The 20936-nt window shown below is 44.6% G+C and overlaps 1 long non-coding RNA gene across 1 annotated transcript in view; it reads right to left on the bottom strand.

Moving 5' to 3' along the window:
• Window positions 1-18861, bottom strand: part of LOC142698125 (uncharacterized) — a 121370-nt gene extending 102509 nt beyond the window's left edge. The window contains exons 1-2 of the long non-coding RNA XR_012865696.1: window positions 18687-18861; window positions 14342-14484 (exon numbers count right to left, since the gene is read on the bottom strand). This is a non-coding gene — a long non-coding RNA (uncharacterized LOC142698125). The remainder of the gene's footprint in view (window positions 1-14341; window positions 14485-18686) is intronic.
• Between the last annotated feature and the right edge of the window lie 2075 nt (window positions 18862-20936).

Below are 20936 nucleotides of genomic sequence, written 5' to 3'. Positions count from 1 at the left end.
CCTCAAAAGCCTGGACCGCCTCTGGAGGCCAGTGGAGGAGATCAGCACGGACCTTTACGAGTGACGTCCGTTAGAGGCTTAGCGATGACCGAGAAGTTAGCAATAAATCTCCTGTAATAATTAGCAAACCCCAGGAAGCACTGTAACACCTTCAGGGAGGCAGGTTGGACCCATTCCGCTACAGCCTGAACCTTGGCAGGGTCCATGCGGAATTTATGAGGAGTGAGGATTTGACCCAAAAATGGTATCTCCTGCACCCCAAACACCCATTTTTCGGTTTTAGCAAAGAGTTTGTTTTCCCGAAGGGCCTGGAGCACCTTCCTGACATGCTCAAAGTGGGAGGACCAGTGCTTGGAAAACACAAGTATGTCATCAAGGTACACTACAAGAAATACCCCCAGGTAGTCTCTTAAAATCGAATTTATGAAATTCTGGAAGACCGCGGGAGCATTACACAACCCAAAGGGCATGACGACGTATTCTAAATGACCTTTGGCCGTGTTAAACGTAGTCTTCCACTCATCCTCCTCTCTGATGCGGATAAGGTTATAAGCCCCCCGAAGATCAAACTTAGAGAACCATTGGGCCCCCTGAACCTGATTGAAGAGATCAATAATAAAAGGAAGGGGATACTTGTTCCTTACAGTGACCCCTTGAGAAAGCCACAGGCGAAACGCGCGTCGGGGCGCTCTTCCACACCTCTGGGTCACACTCAATGTCCCATACATGGGTAAGTGCATCTATCGGACCTTACTTGGCTTTATGCCGTTTTTCCAAGGCACCAATCACTTAGAGTAGTTACAGGCCTTTTGAGTTAGGCATTTTGTCCATCCTTGCACTGCTTATATTTCAATTTACTCCTATTTGATGCACCCTGTGTTGGAGCTACATTGAGCTACATTAACTGTGCATACTATTAGTGTATTGTATATATGTACTGCTATCAATGTATACATCTGTGATCCGTACAAGGATTTATTTTAGATTCTCTGTCTATGTCATTTTGTGTATTTTATGTTATCAATAAAGATGTTTCATTCTTTCATATGTTGATATGTATGGACTCTTTTTTCTCTTGTTTGTCATGTATTGTTAGAGTCCTTATCTCTAATTATTTATATGGGTGGTTGAGATTTGTCTCCCACCTTGACACGTATTTGTCCTGTGAGACTTCTTGTCTAATTAATATTGTTCCTTACAGTGACCTTATTCAAGTTTCAGTAATCGATGCACGGCCTAAGACCACCATCCTTCTTCCCTAAGAAGAAGAAGCCAGCACCTACCGGAGAAGTAGAGGGGCGAATGTAACCCTTGGCCAGGCATTCCGGGATATACTCTCTCATGGCCTCACGTTCGGGACAAGAGAGATTAAATATCCTACCCTTAGGGAGCTTAGCTCCTGGTACCAAATCGATTGCGCAATCGTATTCTCTATGAGGAGGTAACACTTCGGAGGCCTTTTTAGAAAAAACATCAGCGAAGTCCTGAATAAACTCAGGTAGAGTGTTCACCTCCTCAGGGAGAGAAATAAAATTAACATTACCCCATTTGGTAAGATCCCCAGTATTCCAGTTAAACCTGGGATTATGCATCTGCAACCAGGGAAGGCCTAAAACCAAATCAGACGATAATCCCTGCATCACCAGTACAGAGCACTGCTCCAAATGCATGGAGCCAACAACGAGTTAAAAAACAGGGGTATGCTGCGTAAAATAACCATTAGCAAGAGGAGTGGAGTGTGAATGATGTGGGAATGGATTTGTGGTGCTTGGGCTTGCAGGATGGCATTGGGAGGGCTATTTTGTTGTGGCGGGACTCTCAGGCTTGAGGGGGTCAAGGCCTGTTCGCTGTGGCTGGGGAGTCCTTGGAGTTAAACAAAAAATGTTAAAGCTGATGCTCTGTCGCATAGCTTCATGGCCAGCCCTCCTCCTGAGGAGGATCCCGCTTGTATTTTTCCCCCAGGTATAATCCTATCCTCTGTGGATTCAGACTTCGTCTCCGAAATTGCGGCTGATCAAGCTTCTGCTCCCGAGAACCTTCCTGAGAACAAGCTATTTGTTCCCCTGCAATTCCGGCTAAGGTTGCTCAGGGAGAACCACGACTCCGCACTATCTGGCCATCCAGGCATCCTGGGTACCAAGCACCACATTTCTAGAACCTATTGGTGGCCTGGGTTGCTTAAAGACGTTAAGGCCTACGTCGCGGCTTGTGAAATTTGTGCTAGGTCCAAGACTCCCAGGTCCCGACCTGCGGGCTTACTATGTTCTTTGCCCATTCCCCAGAGACCTTGGACCCATATCTCCATGGATTTTATCACCGATCTGCCTCCGTCCCAAGGCACGTCGGTGGTGTGGGTTGTAGGAAACCGCTTCAGTAAGATGTGCCACTTTGCACCCCTCAAGAAACTACCCAATGCCAAGACGTTAGCTACCTTGTTTGTCAAACACATCCTGCGTCTCCATGGGGTTCCGGTCAATATTGTTTCTGACAGAGGGGTACAATTTGTTTCATTGTTTTGGAGAGCCTTCTGTAAGAAGCTGGAGATTGATCTGTCCTTTTCCTCGGCCTTCCATCCTGAAACTAATGGCCAAACTGAGAGGACTAATCAGTCTGTGGAACTATACCTAAGATGTTTTATCTCAAACTTTCAAGATGATTGGGTCTCCTTCATTTCCCTCGCCAAATTTTCCCTTAAAAACCGGGTAAGTAGCTCGTTGGGGGTTTCCCCCTTCTTCTGTAATTTTGGGTTTAATCCACGGTTCTCCTCCGTTTCACCTGGTGGTTCCAACAATCCCGAGGTAGATGTCGTTCATCGGGAACTGTGCACAGTCTAGGTCCAGGTACAGAAGAACCTTGAGGCATCCCAGAGCATCCAAAAGACTCAGGCAGATAAAAGACGTTCAACTAACCCTCTGCTTGTGGTCGGGGATCTGGTGTGGCTGTCTTCTAAAAATTTGCGCCTTAAAGTTCCGTCCAAGAAGTTTTCTCCCCGGTATATAGGGCCGTACGAAATTATTGAGGTCCTCAACCCTGTCTCCTTCCGGCTGGAGTTACCGCCGTCTTTTCAGATACACAACGTGTTCCATGCCTCCCTCTTGAAAAGCTGCTCCCCGTCCTTGGCTACATCGAGGAAACCTCCGGTCCCTGTTCTCACTCCGGATGGGGTAGATATCGAGGTAGCCAAGATTGTGGACAGCAGGATGGTCCAAGGCTCCGTGAAGGACCTGGTCCATTGGAGAGGATACGGGCCTGAGGAGAAGACTTGGGTACCCGCCCGGGATGTTCACGCCGGTATATTGCTCAGGAAGTTCCATCTTCGGTTCCCCAACAAGTCAGGCCCACGTAGGAAGGGTCCAGTGGCCCCTCATAAAAGGGGGGGTACTGTAAAAGGTTTTCCAGACACAGGTTCTATGTCGACGCCCGGGGTTAATCAGCCTTCATCAGCTCCAAGGTCCGCTGGAGTGACGCGATCTGTTACCACTCAGGCTGGCAGGCTGAGGAGAGGGAGAACCTATCACAGCCTGGCCTGACGGTTGTAGCTCCCGCCCTTGGTCTATTTTTACCCTCACTTGCAGCATGTTCCTTGCCTGTGATTGTCTGGTTTCCTGGCTCTGCGATTCTTGCTATTTACCTTATTGACCGCTGTTACTTATTAACCCTGGCTTGACTTACTATTCTCCTGCTCTGATTTGCTACTTCGTACTCTCCTGGTTTGTCTCGGCTCGTTCACCACTGCCTGTTGCTCACGGTGTTTCTGTGGGCAACTGCCCCTACCTCCCCCTTTATCTTCTTTGTGCCCTTGTCTTGTGTTTTCTGTCTTGCACTTATTGAGCGTAGGGACCGTCGCCCAGTTGTACGCCGTCACTTAGGACGGGCCGTGCAAGTAGGCAGGTACTGAGTTTCGGGTAGATTAGGGCTCACCTGTCCGTCTCCCTACCCCGTTTCATTACACTATGACACCTGATAGCTCTGCTACTTGATAGGAGACAGCGGCTCAGCAGACAGTATCACATATAATATGCTTAGATACAACGGCTGAGCAGACAGTATCACACATGCTAGGCTCAATTAGAAGGTTAATTATGAAAACATTTCTTATGGTGTTTTTCGATAAAGGTCACTTGAACTGGTATCATTTAAACAGTTAACCGATGAATGGCGCTGTTTATGTGGAATTTACCCTGCGGCCTAATGTACCATATAATGTATTTTAAAAAAAAGTTTAAAAACCTACATTTTGTGGGGTGAATTGAAAAAAAACCTGTAATGTTGTTACGATTATGGCGATACCAAATTAATAGAGATGAGCGAACTTATCAAAAGTTCGGTTCGGCTAGTTCGCCGAATTTCACAAAAAAGTTTGATTCGGACCGAACCTGTCACTTCCGTGCGCCGAGCATGCTACTGTCCAGGGTGTTGATAGAGTTAATGGGCTGCACTAACTCTTTCAGCAACCTTGACAGTACGTGCTCGGCGCGCGGAAAATACAATTTTAATGTAATAAAAAAAAAAAATAATACGTTCATACTTACTTTTCTCCTGTACGGCCTCCAGGGATGACGTTTCATCCCTTTCGCCGCTGCAGCCAATCACAGGCTGTAGTGGCGACATGGATGAAACGTCATCGCTGGAGGCCGGACAGGAGGAAAGTAAGTATGAACGTATTATTATTATTTTTTTGCCATGTATGTATGTATGTTGGCATGTATGTATGTATGTTGGCATGTATGTATGTATGTTGGCATGTATGTATGTTGTCATGTATGTATGCATGTTGTCATGTATGTATGTATGTATGTATGTATGTATGTTGGCATATATGTATGTTGGCATGTATGTATGTTGTCATGTATGTATGTATGTATATATGTGCATGTATGTTTGCATGTATGTTGGCATGTATGTATATATGTGCATGTTTGTATGTATATTTGCATGTATATATTTGCATGTATGTATGTATGTTTGCATGTATGTATGTTTGCATGTATGTATGTATGTTTGCATGTATGTATGTTGTCATGTATGTATGTATGTTGTCATGTATGTATGTATGTATATATGTGCATGCATGTTTGCATGTATGTTGGCATGTATGTATATATGCACATGTTTTTATGTATATTTGCATGTATATATTTGCATGTATGTATGTTTGCATGTATGTTTGCATGTATGTATGTTTACATGTATGTATGTTGTCATGTATGTATGTATGCATGTTGTCATGTATGTATGTATATATGTGCATGTATGTTTGCATGAGGAGGGAGGTCAATGTAGAAAAAAAAGGGTTAGCCAGGTTAGAGAGGGGTCAGACTATATTGGTGGGGGGAGAAACAGAATGTGGGGAGATGACTAGACAACCAGATAAGGAGATCCTTTTGTTACAAAACATCGGTGTAAATAAAAAGGCCCGATTAATGTCAAATCACATTTCTGATAATAAAAGTGAAAAACTGACAGGCAAGTTAAAGTGTATATTCACAAATGCCAGAAGTCTAGCAAGCAAAATGGGGGAGCTGGAGGCTTTGATACTGGAAGAAAATATAGATATAGTTGGTGTTGCTGAAACATGGCTGGACTCTTCACATGACTGGGCTGTAAATCTACAGGGTTTTACACTTTTTCGGAAAGACAGGACAAATAGGAAAGGTGGTGGTGTATGTCTGTATGTGAGAAGTGATATGAAGGTGGTGGTGTATGTCTGTATGTGAGAAGTGATATGAAGTTGGTGGTGTATGTCTGTATGTGAGAAATGATATGAAGGCGAGTGTGAAAGAGACAATAGTGGGTGAATACTGTGAGGAGGTTGAAACCTTGTGGGTGGAACTAGTAAGGGAGGTAAACACTGAAAAAATTACTTTTGGTGTAATCTATAGACCCCCCAATATAACTGAGGAGATGGAAGTTCAGCTATATAAACAGATGGAGCGGGCTGCACAGGCGGGTACTGTAGTGATAATGGGAGATTTTAATTTCCGGGATATTAATTGGTGTCATGGTTCAGCTTCAACTGCAAAGGGGAGACATTTCCTCAACCTGTTGCAGGAAAATTTTATGGGCCAGTTTGTGGAAGACCCGACTAGAGGTGAAGCTCTGTTGGATCTGGTCATTTCTAATAATGCAGATCTTGTTGGGAACGTCAATGTTCGTGAAAACCTCGGTAACAGTGATCACAATATAGTTACATTTTACCTATACTGTAAAAAACAAACGCAGGCTGGGAGGGCAAAAACATTTAATTTTAAGAAAGCCAATTTCCCCAGGATGAAGGCGGCAATTCAGGATATAGACTGGGAAGAACTAATGTCAAATAATGGGACAAATGATAAATGGGAGATTTTCAAATCTATTTTGAGTTATTATAGTGCAAAATTTATTCCTATAGGTAACAAGTATAAACGACTCAAATTAAACCCCACATGGCTTACACCTTCTGTGAAAGGGGCAATACATGACAAAAAAAGGGCATTTAAAAAATACAAATCTGAGGGTACATCTGCAGCCTTTGTAAAATATAAAGAGCTTAATAAAATCTGTAAAAAGGTAATAAAATTAGCAAAAATACAAAATGAAAGGCAGGTGGCCAAGGATAGTAAAACAAATCCCAAAGAATTCTTCAAGTATATAAATGCTAAAAGGCCAAGGTCTGAACATGTAGGACCCCTAGATAGTGGTAATGGGGAGTTGGTCACAGGGGATCAAGAGAAGGCAGAGTTACTAAATGGGTTCTTTAGCTCTGTATATACAACAGAAGAAAGAGCAGCTGATGTAGCCGGTGCCAGTGCTGTTACTATATCAGTTGATATACTGAATTGGATGAATGTAGAGATGGTCCAAGCTAAATTAAATAAAATAAATGTGCACAAGGCCCCGAGACCAGATGGGATACACCCTAGAATTCTTAAAGAGCTTAGTTCAGTTATTTCTGTCCCCCTTTTCATAATATTCAGAGAATCTCTAGTGACTGGTATAGTGCCAAGGGACTGGCGCAGGGCAAATGTGGTGCCTATTTTCAAAAAGGGCTCTAGGTCTTCCCCGGGTAATTATAGACCAGTAAGCTTAACATCCATCGTGGGGAAAATGTTTGAGGGGCTATTGAGGGACTATATACAGGATTATGTGACAATAAATAGCATTATAAGTGACAGCCAGCATGGTTTTACTAAGGACAGAATTTGTCAAACTAACCTAATCTGTTTTTATGAAGAGGTGAGCAGAAGTCTAGACAGAGGGGCCGCTGTGGATATAGTGTTTATATGAAGAGGTGAGCAGAAGCCTAGACAGAGGGGCCGCTGTGGATATAGTGTTTATATGAAGTGGTGAGCAGAAGTCTAGACAGAGGGGCCGCTGTGGATTTAGTGTTTTTGGACTTTGCAAAGGCATTTGACACTGTCCCCCATAGACGCCTAATGGGTAAATTAAGGACTATAGGTTTAGAAAATATAGTTTGTAATTGGATTGAGAATTGGCTCAAGGACCGTATCCAGAGGGTTGTGGTCAATGATTCCTACTCTGAATGGTCCCCGGTAATAAGTGGTGTACCCCAGGGTTCAGTGCTGGGACCACTATTATTCAACTTATTTATTAATGATATAGAGGATGGGATTAATAGCACTATTTATATTTTTGCAGATGACACCAAGCTATGTAATATAGTTCAGTCTATGGAAGATGTTCATGAATTGCAGGCAGATTTAAACAAACTAAGTGTTTGGGCGTCCACTTGGCAGATGAAGTTTAATGTAGATAAATGTAAAGTTATGCATCTGGGTACGAACAACCTGCATGCATCATATGTCCTAGGGGGAGCTACACTGGGGGAGTCACTTGTTGAGAAGGATCTGGGTGTACTTGTAAATCATAAACTCAATAACAGCACAGTGTCAATCAGCTGCTTCAAAGGCCAGCAGGATATTGTCGTGTATTAAAAGAGGCATGGACTCGCGGGACAGGGATGTAATATTACCACTTTACAAAGCATTAGTGAGGCCTCATCTAGAATATGCAGTTCAGTTCTGGGCTCCAGTTCATAGAAAGGATGCCCTGCAGTTGGAAAAAATACAAAGAAGAGCAACGAAGCTAATTAGGGGCATGGAGAATTTAAGTTATGAGGAAAGATTAAAAGAACTAAACCTATTTAGCCTTGAAAAAGATGACTAAGGGGGGACATGATTAATTTATATAAATATATTAATGGCACATACAAAAAATATGGTGAAATTCTGTTCCATGTAAAACCCCCTCAAAAAACAAGGGGGCACTCCCTCCGTCTGGAGAAAAAAAGGTTCAAGCTGCAGAGGCGACAAGGCTTCTTTACAGTGAGAACTGTGAATCTATGGAATAGCCTACTGCAGGAGCTGGTCACTGCAGGGACAGTAGATGGCTTTAAAAAAGGGTTAGATCATTTCCTAGAACAAAAAAATATTAGCTCCTATGTGTAGAAATTTTTTCCTTCCCTTTTCCCGTCCCTTGGTTGAACTTGATGGACATGTGTCTTTTTTCAGCCGTACTAACTATGTAACTATGTAACTATGTATGTATATATGTGTATGTATGTTTGCATGTATGTATGTTTGCATGAATGTATGTTTGTATGTATGTATGTATGTTTGCATGTATGTATCTTTGCATGAATGTATGTTTGCATGTATGTATGTATATTTGCATGTATGTTGTCATGTATGTATGTATATATGTGCATGTATGTTTGAATGTATGTTGGCATGTATGCATATATGTGCATGTTTGTATGTATATTTGCATGTATATATATATGTATGTATGTTTGCATGTGTGTATGTTTTCATGTATGTATGTTTTCTTGTATGTATGTTTGCATTTATGTATGTTTGTATGTATGTTGTCATGTATGTATGTTGTCATGTATGTATGTATGTATGTATATATGTTCATGTATGGGTATGTGCACACACACTAATTACGTCCATAATTTACGGACGTATTTCGGCCTCAAGTCCCGGACCGAACACAGTGCAGGGAGCCGGGCTCCTAGCATCATAGTTATACACGATGCTAGGAGTCCCTGCCTCTCTGCAGGACAACTGTCCCATACTGTAATCATGTTTTCAGTACGGGACAGTAGTTCCACGGAGAGGCAGGGACTCCTAGCATCGTACATATGTATGATGCTAGGAGCCCGGCTCCCTGCACTGAGTTCGGTCCACTACTTGCGGCCGAAATACGTCCGTCAATTACGGACGTAATTAGTGTGTGTGCACATACCCTATGTTGGCATGTATGTATATATGTGCATGTGTGTATGTATATTTGCATGTATATATTTGCATGTATGTATGTATGTATGTTTGCATGTGTGTATGTTTGCATGTATGCATGTTTGCATGTATGTATGTTTGCATGTATGTATGTTGTCATGTATGTATGTATATATGTGCATGTATGTTTGCATGTATGTATGTTTGCATGAATGTATGTTTGCATGTATGTATGCATGTATGTTTGCATGTATGTATGTATGTATATATGTTTGCATGTATGTATGTTGTCATGTATGTATGTATATATGTGCATGTATGTTTGCATGTATGTATGTTTGCATGAATGTATGTTTGCATGTATGTATGCATGTATGTTTGCATGTATGTATGTATGTATGTATATATGTTTGCATGTATGTTGTCATGTATGTATGTATATATGTGCATATATGTTTGAATGTATGTTGGCATGTATGTATATATGTGCATGTTTGTATGTATATTTGCATGTATATATATGTATGTATGTATGTATGTATGTATGTTTGCATGTGTGTATGTTTGCATGTATGTATGTTTGCATGTATGTATGTTTGCATTTATGTATGTTTGTATGTATGTTGTCATGTATGTATGTTGTCATGTATGTATGTATATATGTGCATGTATGTATATATGTGCATGTGTGTATGTATATTTGCATGTATATATGTGCATGCTTGTATATATGTATGTATGTTTGTATATATGTCTGTATGGCCATGTATGATACTGTCTGCTGGCGCCCTGTATCTAAGTCAACTTCGCGGCAGGCTTCTATACATGGTATAACAGTCAGTATCACACATTAAACTGAATCTAAGCCTACGACATGTTTTATAAAATTTTTTTTTTACAGGTTTAGTGTTTGGACTACGTCGGTTTCGAGGACTACTTAGATGACGTTTTTTTTTTTGTACAATAAAATGGTTAATGAGGGTTGTGTTGGGGGTGCTTTATTTCAATAAAATATTTTATCTATATCTTTGTCTTTTTCTTTTCAAATTTTATTACTACCACTTTAGTAATGGCCGCTGTCTGAGTGACAAGGTCCATTACTAAGGGGAGGCTTAGTGTTAGCCGGTGCAGAGGCTAACACTAACCACCCATTATTACCCCGGTACCCACCACCACCAGGGGTGCCGGGAAGAGCCAGGTACGATCCAGTACCCGACCATCTGTTGTGATGGTCGGGCTCTGGGCTGGCCGCAGGCTGGTATTATGAGGCTGGGAAGGGCCAAAAACAGTGGACCTTCCCACCCTTGTAATGCTAGGCTGCTGCTGCTGTGTTGTATCTGGCTGGTTATAAAAGTGGGGGGGACCCCACGTCATTTTTTGTAATTTTTTTTTTTTTATTTTTTTTTTAAAAAAGACATGGGGTTCCACCCAATTTATCATAACCAGCCACATACAACACAGTGTTATTAGCCTGGGAATGGACTAAACCAGTGGCCCTTCCCACCCATGTAATGCCAGACTGCTGCGGCCTTGTATATGGCTGGTTATTAAAAATGTGGGGGACCCGTCTATTGTTAAATTAAAAAAAAAAAAACACGTGGGGTCCGCCCCCCCATTTTTATAACCAGCCCGATACAACACAGCAGCAGCAGCCATGCATTACAAGGGTGGGAAGGTCCACTGTTTTTGGCCCTTCCCAGCCTCATAATACCAGCCTACGGCCGCCCCAATACCCGACCATGACAACAGATGGTCGGGTACTGGATCGTACCAAGCTTTTCCCGGCACCCCGTAATAACGGGTGTTTTTACGGTCGTGTGCATGAGGCCCCGTAATGACGGGTGGCTACATGTGAGCACCCGTCATTACGGCAGCGTTGCTAGGCGACGTCAGTAAATAGTCACTCTCCAGGGTGCTGAAAGAGTTAACTGATCGGCAGTAACTGTTTCAGCACCCTGGACAGTGACTACCGATCACAATATAGAGTAACCTGTAAAAAAAAAGACGTTCATACTTACCGTGAACTCCCTGCTTCCTCCAGTCCGGTCTCCTGGCCGTTGCCTTGGTGACGCGTCCCTCTCGACATCCGGCCCGACATTCCTTGATGACGATGCAGCCCATGTGAGCGCTGCAGCCAATCACAGGCTGCAGAGGCCTCTGCAGCCAATCACAGGCTGCCGCGTCAGAAAAGAAGGTCGGACTGGAGGAAGAAGAGGGACTCGTCACCAAGACAATGACCAGGTACGTATGAAATGCTTTTTATTTATTTTTAATCAGCAGCCTCTTTTCTCTATCAGTGATTGATAGAGATAAGTGGCTGCCGATTTGTATAATATTTTTGACCGGGTTCGGTCAAAACGGGCTCGGCCAAACCCGGTGAAGTTCGGATTCGCTGCGAACCGAACTTTTCCGGAAGTTCGGACCGAAACCGAGTTCGGTTGTCCCGGTTCGCTCATCTCTACAAATTGATATAGTTTTATTTTTTACAAAATAATTTGTTTTTGTGACGCTGCATTCGAAGATGAACTGCATAGTTTTTCAATGCAACAGCACTTCATAGGGCGGGAAGGGGTTAAAACCCACTCTCTGAAGCCCCCCTTCAAGATACATGTCAACTAATCTGGTCCCCATGGCAGAAATCTGTCTTTCCATCTGGCACCTCCAGCAGACTCCTTTCAGTCTAGTTTGATTTCTTTTACCTCAGAGTTCCTCTTTTTCCCTTTTTTTAATTTCTTCTTTCCCTCTCCCTTTCTTCTCCTTCTCCCCCCACTTTTTTTGAACTATTTCTAACAGGAGCTGTGCACGATTAGAAAAATATGGCTGCTTTCTTCCAAAAACAGCACCACACCTATCCACAGGTTGTATCTGGTATTGCAGGTTAGCTCCATTGAAGTGAATGGTAATGAGCTGTAGTACCACACACAACCTATGGACAGGTGTGGTGCTGGTTTTTGGAGAAAGCAGACAAGTTCTCTCATCCTGGACAACCCTTTGTCATGGATAGTTCTTGTGCGGAGATGCTCCCTGCATTATCCCTTTTCCTTTATGGCCGCTGATATGTTCTATTCAGCTTTATGGCCTCTGTGGTAAGTACACTGCCAGTCAGTAAAGGGTTAACACTTCAGACCACTGTGGGTGACGTCACAATGTATGAGTTGTGCAGTGGTAATAAATTCCTGTAGTAATGATGATGAAGGTGCTGATGTCATAAATACAAATGTTTATGACATAAAGAAGATTCCATATTAGAAGGTTTTACTGCCACGTTCAGCGCCATATTGGATTGGACTGAGGACCTTGAGCTTGACTTCCCCACCAATACCGACCTGATGTAATTTGGAGGTTCTAGCAGGGAAACCCTTCACCCCAGACCACTTCTTCATCACAGTGATGCCATCCTCTTCATACGGGTTGTCTGTAATAGAGGGGGGTTTCCAGCAGGAGATCCCCCTCTATTAGCCGGAGCGGAGACAGGTGCTACAAGGAGGCATCTGGAGGACCCGTCTCATCCGTGGATCACACATTCATGTTAATGGGTGCCCAGGAAGAGAGACATCCACCTAGCCAACCAGATCAGCCGATTTATGTGTTTTATGTCGTTCGTTCATTGTAATGTCTTTCCTTGAAAATCTGAGAAAACGTACAAATTCTGTTACAAATGATATTTTGGCACCTTCTAAGCCCAGAGGAAGGGCAATCCTCCAGCCATGGTTTCCCTAGAGGTTTCCCCCACAGGGGGTTTTTCCTTTCCTGCGTGCTGGAGGGTGACTCTTCGTGAGTCCGAGGTTTGCCATTTTGGGTTTGGTCATATAATATAATAAAAGTTTTGACCATTTAACACCCAATTATAATGTTTTGTGTCTTTATTTTGCATTCTTTGGTTTGGTGATTGGGATTCTGTCATCAGACAGTTGGAACTTCAAGTTCCCTAGTGGAACTTGAAAAAAGTGTAAAAAAAAGTTAAAAAAATAAAAGTTTGATAACAATAATATTTTCTGCGTCCTATTAATTTCAATCGGAGCTCAGAGGTGGAAACCACTTGTAGAACATCAGCCCCCCACTCACAGTGAAATAACCATCAGTAGTATCCGCCCTGGAAACCACAGGGAATTCCACCTGAAAAACCGCACCAAATTTTAGTACAGTTTTTCGGGCGGTATATCTCCTGCGGAAAGACCGCAGAAATCATTTTAAAAAAGCTTATACTTACCATAGTCATAGCGACGCGTATTCTGTTCTGAGCGCAGCCTGGCCTCCTGTGATGATGCTGTAGTTGATTGGCTGCAGTAGTCACATGGGATGGTATCATCATCCCCTGAGGCCAGACTGCGCTCAGTACAGAATATGCGTCGCTATGACTATGACCGGGAGTAAGTATAAGCTTTTGTTTTTTCTCATTATACAATCAGGGCCGGGTCTAGGTTTATGTGAGCTATTTGGCGACACAGACTTAGTAGACCCCTTTGCGGGGGAACTCACGGGGGAAGTAAAATGGCAGAAAACATCACTTTGTGCCTCCATATAGACGTTAGGACCTATTTATGCCCCCACATAGAAGTTAGTCCCCCAGTTTGTACCCCAATAAAATTTGTGCCCTCTGTAGATAGTGGTAGTGCCACACAGCCCCCCTCCCTGGTTGTGCCACACAACCCCCTCTTCCCTGGTAGTGCCACACAACCCCCTCCTCCCTGGTAGTGCCACACAGCCCCCTCCCTGGTAGTGCCACACAGCCACACTCCCTGGTGGTACCACACAGCCTCCTCCCCCCCCCCCCCCGGTAGGTAGCGATTTTGGTTTCCCTCTAGGAGTGGAATACCAGCCAGAGTATATTCAGAGCTAAAGAACCCGTTTAGTAACACTGCCTTCTCTTGATCCCGTGTGACCAACTCCCCATTACCACTATTTAGGGGTCCTACATGTTCAGACCTTGGCTTTTTTTCATTTACATACTTGAAGATTTTTTGCAGATTTGATTTACTATCATTGGCCACCTGCCTTTCATTTTGTATTTTTGCTGATTTTATTACCTTTTTACAGATTTTATTAAGCTCTTTATAATTCTAGGCCAAATGGGCAACTATCTTTTAATAGACACTTACCATCTCTCCTTGCTCACTGTTACTGTATAGGGTGTGATTTCTGACCCTGATCTTCCAGGACGACACCATCTCCATTAACCATAACTGGGTGAACGGGTGTAACGTGTCCTTCATGTGGAGCCTCCTGCAGGCCAATCTGAGCGCTGTACAGAGGGAGATCAGTGAGTGGCGGGAGACCATGGATGGCTGGGAGCATCCCTGTCAGGTGACATTATTATATATCGTATACATTCTGAGCATGGCCAGTGGGGGCGGGGCCTGTCTCTGGCAGACTAATTGGGGGCGGGGTCTTTTCATTTCCTGGAGGACCCAGTTGGGTTGAGGTCTATCCCTGGAGGGCCCAGTGGGGGAGAGACCTGTCCCCGGAGGTCCTAGTGGAGTGTCCCCGGAGGAACTAGCGAAAGACTGCAGCACCTAGCAGGCCGGCCTCCTGGGATTACATCTCATCCCTGGAGACCACTGTAGCCTGGACTGGCAGAGCGGTGGTCACATGGGATGAAGCGTTCTCCAAGAAGGACGTCGTCATGCAGGCCAGCCTCCTGGGATGACGTTTCATCTATGTGATCGCCGCTACAGCCTGTGATTGGCTGAAGAGGATAATCGCTGGCAGTGGCGGATCCCCATATGGGCGTTTCAGGCGGTCGCCCGGGGCCCAAGGCTTGCAGGGGGCCCATAGCTTCCCACACCGTGGGACGTGCGTGATTTGCTCAACAGCAGTAAAACTGTGATTGCAAACAGAAAAGCACCAGGTGCTACACACATACAAACAGAGTGTCATAATGATGGCGGCTGCGCGAAAGGCACGCAGCCGCGCATCATATGGTGATGACACATGGAGCTGTTAAGTGCCTTTTGCGCGCGCAAAACGCCGTATTTTTTGCGTGCGCAAAACGCACACGCTCATGTAAATCTGCCCTAAGTGTCAGACACTTAGACCCTCCCATAGGGCACTCAGCAGTCAGTCAGATGCACTGGGGAGGGGTGTCTGACTGCTTAAAGGGTAACTAACAAAACTTTTTAAAAAAAATTACATGTCATAGTGACATGTCAAATGTTCTAATCGGTGGGGGTCCGGGCACTGAGACCCCACCAATCACTGAAACAAAGCGCTCAGGTGAGTGCTGTGCCACTTTGTTTCTGATCGTCTTTCCTCTGATAGCCGAGCATGCGGTGTACGGGCACAACAGAAAGTCTATGAGTCCATACACCGCGCCGAGGAAAGACAATCAGAAATGAAGTGGAACAGCGCTCACCCGGGCACTCCTGATGCTTTGTTTTAGTGATCGGTGGTGGTCTCAATGCTGGGACCCCCATCAATCAAAACTTCTGACATATCACTCTCACTATGACACGCCAAATGTTTTTTAAAAGTTTAGTTACCTCTTGGGGACTGAATTTATTGGTTTGAGTTAATGTATGGGCCTGGGTCTTAATTTGCTTAGGGGTCTGGGGTATAAGACAATTTATGGTGTTTATTTCTGAATTTTTATGTTGCTATAGACGCTGAAAATGGCTACAGAATCAAGGGGAAAAGATTTCTCATCAGGAAACTCTGCAATCATCAGGAGAAGTCGCCATAACGGTCTGTCTCAGATGGAGAAGAAAAGAGAACGACCCATCAGGGAAGACATCTCCTGTGAGTCATTGCATTTATCTGTCCCCTCTCCTGACATGTCAGTTATCGGAAATCCTTGTATTCCACATAAAGTCTTTGTGTATCCAGGACTAATAGACAAATGCGTGTTACCATTCCCCTTGTCAGGAGGATGTGTCCCTACACAGTGTGATACTGTCAGCGATGGTTGGAGACTGTCAGTGTGTAGGGACACAGCCCTTTGACAAGGGGAATCGTAACACTCATTTGTCAATGCTCACACAGAAAGGTGGTGTTTAATATAGACATGACGTGGCAGGGCGGTGGTGGAGAAGGGGGCCCAAGCTTGTGGAACAGCCCAGGGCCCATGGTTTACTTAATCCGCCACTGATCGCTGGAGGATAAAACACAGACTCCTAGATAAGTTTGGGATCGCTGCGAATGCGCCGCAAAAAACGGAACTGCTATTTGATGCGTGATTTACATCCCCTTTGAATTCAATGGGGAAATCCTGCAACATATAATCAGTGTTTACGTAAAGACAATTGACATGCTGCGAAATGAAATACTGCATCGCAGGTGAATTTGAGCGTATTTTTCTACTCAGTATTTACACAGCGTGTGGATGAGATTTGTTTTACCTCATCCACTTTGCTGCTGCTGTATTTGTTGCGGATTTTTTGCAAAGAAATCAGTTGTGGAAAGTCCGCCGTATTTACGCAGCGTGTGAACTGGCCCTAAAAGTGAGCGTGATCTCACGTAGCAGCTAAGGGACAATCCTGATAATCGGCTTAGGAGCAGCTTCTCTGACGTTGTTGGCTGTTCCTAAGGCTAAGCCGTCTGCCATGGGAAGAAGTGAAAGCCGACAAGAAGGAGCGCCTATGACTTGCGAGTCAAATGATAGCCTTAGGAACAGCCAACAACATCAGAGAAAGTGCCACTAAGCCGTCTGCCACGAGTCTCAGGGGCGTAGTTAAGGTCTTAAAACAACAGGGGCAATAGCCTCAACATATATGCCCCATAAAAAACGTGTGTGTGTGTGTGTGTGTGTGTGTGTGTGTGTGTGTGTGTGTGTGTGTGTGTGTGTGTGTGTGTGTGTGTACACACCGTGTTCCAAATTATTATGCACATTGGATTTAAGTGTCATAAACATTTAATTATTAGTTTTTCAATGAATCTCATGGCTGGTATAGTGTCTGTGTCTTAGGGCTCTTTGGATCATTGTAATCAATCTCAGACACCTGTGATAATTAGTTTGCCAGGTGTGCCAAATCAAAGGAAAACTACTTAAGAAGGACGTTCCACATTATTAAGCAGGCCACAGGTTTCAAGCCATATGGGAAAGAAAAAGGATCTCTCTGCTGCCGAAAAGCGTGAAATAGTGCAATACCTTGGACAAGGAATGAAAACATTGGATATTTCAAGAAAACTTAAGCTTGATCATCGTACTGTGAAAATATTTGTGGCTGATTCAGAGCACAGACGGGTTTGTTCAGATAAAGGCATAATGAGGAAGGTTTCTGCCAGACAAATGAATAGGATTAGGAGAGCAGCTGCTAAAATGCCATTGCAAAGCAGCAAACAGGTATTTGAAGCCGCTGGTGCCTCTGGAGTCCCGCGAACCTCAAGGTGTAGGATCCTCCAGAGGTTTGCAAGTGTGCATAAAGCTATTATTCGGCCACCCCTAAACAATGCTCACAAGCAGAAACCGTTGCAGTGGGCTCAGAAATACATGAAGACTAATTTTCAAACCGTGTTGTTTACTGACGAGTGCCGTGCAACCCTGGATGGTCCAGATGGATGGAGTAGTGGATGGTTGGTGAATGGCCACCATGTCCGAACAAGGCTGCAACGTCAGCAAGGAGGTGGCGGAGTCATGTTTTGGGCTGGAATCATGGGGAGAGAGCTTGTAGGCCCGTTTAGGGTCCCTGACGGTGTGAAAATGACCTCTGCAGAGTACGTAGAGTTTATGACTGACCGCTTTCTTCTGTGGTATAAAAAGAAGAAACGTGCCTTCCGTAGCAAAATTATCTTCATGCATGACAATGCACCATCTCATGCTGCAAAGAATACCTCTGTGTCATTGGCTGCTATGGGCATAAAAGGAGAGAAACTCATGGTGTCGCCCCCATGTTCCCCTGACCTCAACCCTATTGAGAACCTTTGGAGCATCCTCAAGCAAAATATCTATGAGGGTGGGAGGCAGTTCACATTAAAACAGAAGCTCTGGGAGGCGATTCTGACATCCTGCAAAGATATTCAAGCAGAAACTGTCCAAATACTCACAAATTCAATGGATGCAAGAATTGTGCAGGTGATATCAGAGAAGGGGTCCTATGTTACCATGTAACTTGGCCTGTTAAGTTTTTTTTTATTGAAAGAGCTTTTGATTTCTGTAAATATGACCTCCTGATGCTGCAAATTCAACAAATGACCATTTTAGTCTCTTTACAACTTTTAAAATGTTTTGATCTCTGTTGTGCATAATAATGTGAAACAAAAAATTCAGTTATCATTAGGAGATTTGTTCAATAAAATTAGCATTATACTCCAACGGTTGATGCTTGAAGATTATACTGACTGTCATTTGCATCGACTATTTAGGAAAATCAGCGAAAAATAACATTTGCATAATAATTTGGAATACAGTGTAGATCGAAATCCGGAGCATTAACCGGTCACTGCCGGCTCCGTGGTTTCCTTCACTGTAATTGACATCAGCACCAAAACCAGTTAATGTGTATAACGTACAAACGTGAGCGCCACACTTTCTGTATCCCACCCCCGGTAATGGAGGGGGGGGCAGACATCTTGGCTGTATGGGGCCCAGACATTCCTGATGGTGGCCCTGGCAGTTATGATCCGGTAGAGCTGGTTGTCACCCGGGCCGCTTCATTCCACTGTATGGCTTTGGACTTCTCAAGTTTGTCCTGCAAAAAATACAAAAAGTTATTTTGTGTTACTGCATTACAAAGACTTTGTGCAAATTAGAAAAGAAAAAACAGCATTAAAGTCAGTAAACGGTCCTCGTGCTGTGAGGTTGTTCGGCTGCTCATTCAGTCTGTTTCTGGTTTGGTAGCCGAATGGTGACCATTTTGGCCTAAAAGGGCAAATTTGCTGCTCTGGAGACTGGGAATACCGGACAGTAAGAACCCCAATGTTAACTGAAATAGCAGCATATTGGTTGTCGCACAGTTTTTCCAGGTAATGGAAACCTAAAAATATAAATTCAGAACTTTTCGGTTATCTGATGTATATGGCTTGGCTTCAAGGGATTCTTTACTTTTTTCGGGGGTTCTCCAGACAATCACTACATTTTAGAAAGGGTCCCTTGACATTAAGCTGATTACAAAGTGTCCCCCTGAAGGGACCCCCAGCGATCAGCTGTGATCAGTAGGGAAACCTGGCAGTAAGTGTTCAATTTCCCTGCAGCACCACCGCAGGAGAAATTAGGCATTACACAGTGTCCATTCATAGCAATGTGGTGTCTGCGTAATACAAGACAGGTCCACCAAAAAGAGAGAGATGTTCTTTGTAACCGCTCTCCACTCTGGCCGAGAGATGAACCTGAAAATGAAAATGAATGTTCTTGAATGAATTATACATCGGCGGCTAAGCCTGCCAGAGCGTGTCTCTCTTTTGGGTCATAGAGTGGCATTAAGGCATATGATATCCATAATGCTAAATAGGTGAGACAAACCCTTTAATCTCTTCTGCTGCCTATTACAATAGTAAATGAATAAGGCTGCATGAGTGATATCACGTCTGTAGGGTCCAGCTGCATGGTTGTCAGCCACGTCTGTAGGGTCCAGGTGCATGGTTGTCAGCCATGTCTGTAGGGCCCATGTGCATGGTTGTCAGCCACGTCTGTAGGGTCCAGGTAAATGGTTGTCAGCCACGTCTGTAGGGTCCAGGTGCATGGCTGTCAGCCACGTCTGTAAGGTCCAGGTGCATGGTTGTCAGCCACGTTTGTAGGGTCCAGGTGCATGAGTGATATCACGTCTGTAGGGTCCAGGTGCATGGTTGTCAGCCACGTCTGTAGAGTCCAGGTGCATGGTTGTCAGCCGCGTCTGTAGGGTCCAGGTGCATGGTTGTCAGCCGCGTCTGTAGGGTCCAGGTGCATGGTTGTCAGCCCCGTCTGTAGGGTCCAGGTGCATGGTTGTCAGCTGCGTCTGTAGGGTCCAGGTGCATGGTTGTGAGCCACGTCTGTAGGGTCCAGGTGCATGAGTGATATCACGTCTGTAGGGTCCAGGTGCATGGTTGTCAGCCACGTCTGTAGGGTTCAGGTGCATGATTGTCAGCCACATCTGTAGGGTCCAGGTGCATGGTTGTCAGCCACGTCTGTAGGGTCCAGGTGCAAGATTGTCAGCCGGGTCTGTAGGGTCCAGGTGCATGGTTGTCAGCCACGTCTGTAGGGTCCATGTGCATGGTTGTCAGCCTTGTCTGTAGGGTCCAGGTGCATGGTTGACAGCCACGTCTGTAGGGTCCAGGTGCATGGTTGTCAGCCACATCTGTAGGGTCCAGGTGCATGGTTGTCAGCCACGTCTGTAGGGTCCAGGTGCATGGTTGTCAGCCACTTCTGGAGGGTCCAGATGCATGGTTGTCAGCCACGTCTGTAGAGTCCAGGTGCATAGTTGTCAGCCACTTCTGTAGGGTCCAGGTGCATGGTTGTCAGCCACGTCTGTAGGGTGCAGGTGCATGGTTGTCAGCCACGTCTGTAGAGTCCAAGTGCGTGGTTGTCAGTCACGTCTGTAGAGTTCAGGTGCATGGTTGTCAGCCACGTCTGTAGGGTCCAGGTGCATGGTTGTCAGCCATATCTGTAGGGTCCAGGTGCACGAGTGATATCACGTCTGTAGGGACAAGGTGCATGGTTGTCAGCCACGTCTGTAGGGTTCAGGTGCATGATTGTCAGCCACGTCTGTAGGGTCCAGGTGCATGTTTGTTAGCCACGTCTGTAGGGTCCAGGTGCATGATTGTCAGCCATGTCTGTAGGGTCCAGGT

The sequence above is a fragment of the Rhinoderma darwinii genome (assembly GCF_050947455.1).
Source record: "Rhinoderma darwinii isolate aRhiDar2 chromosome 12 unlocalized genomic scaffold, aRhiDar2.hap1 SUPER_12_unloc_13, whole genome shotgun sequence".
Classification (NCBI taxonomy): Eukaryota; Metazoa; Chordata; class Amphibia; order Anura; family Rhinodermatidae; genus Rhinoderma; species Rhinoderma darwinii.
This window is presented reverse-complemented; position numbering and strand designations above follow the sequence as displayed.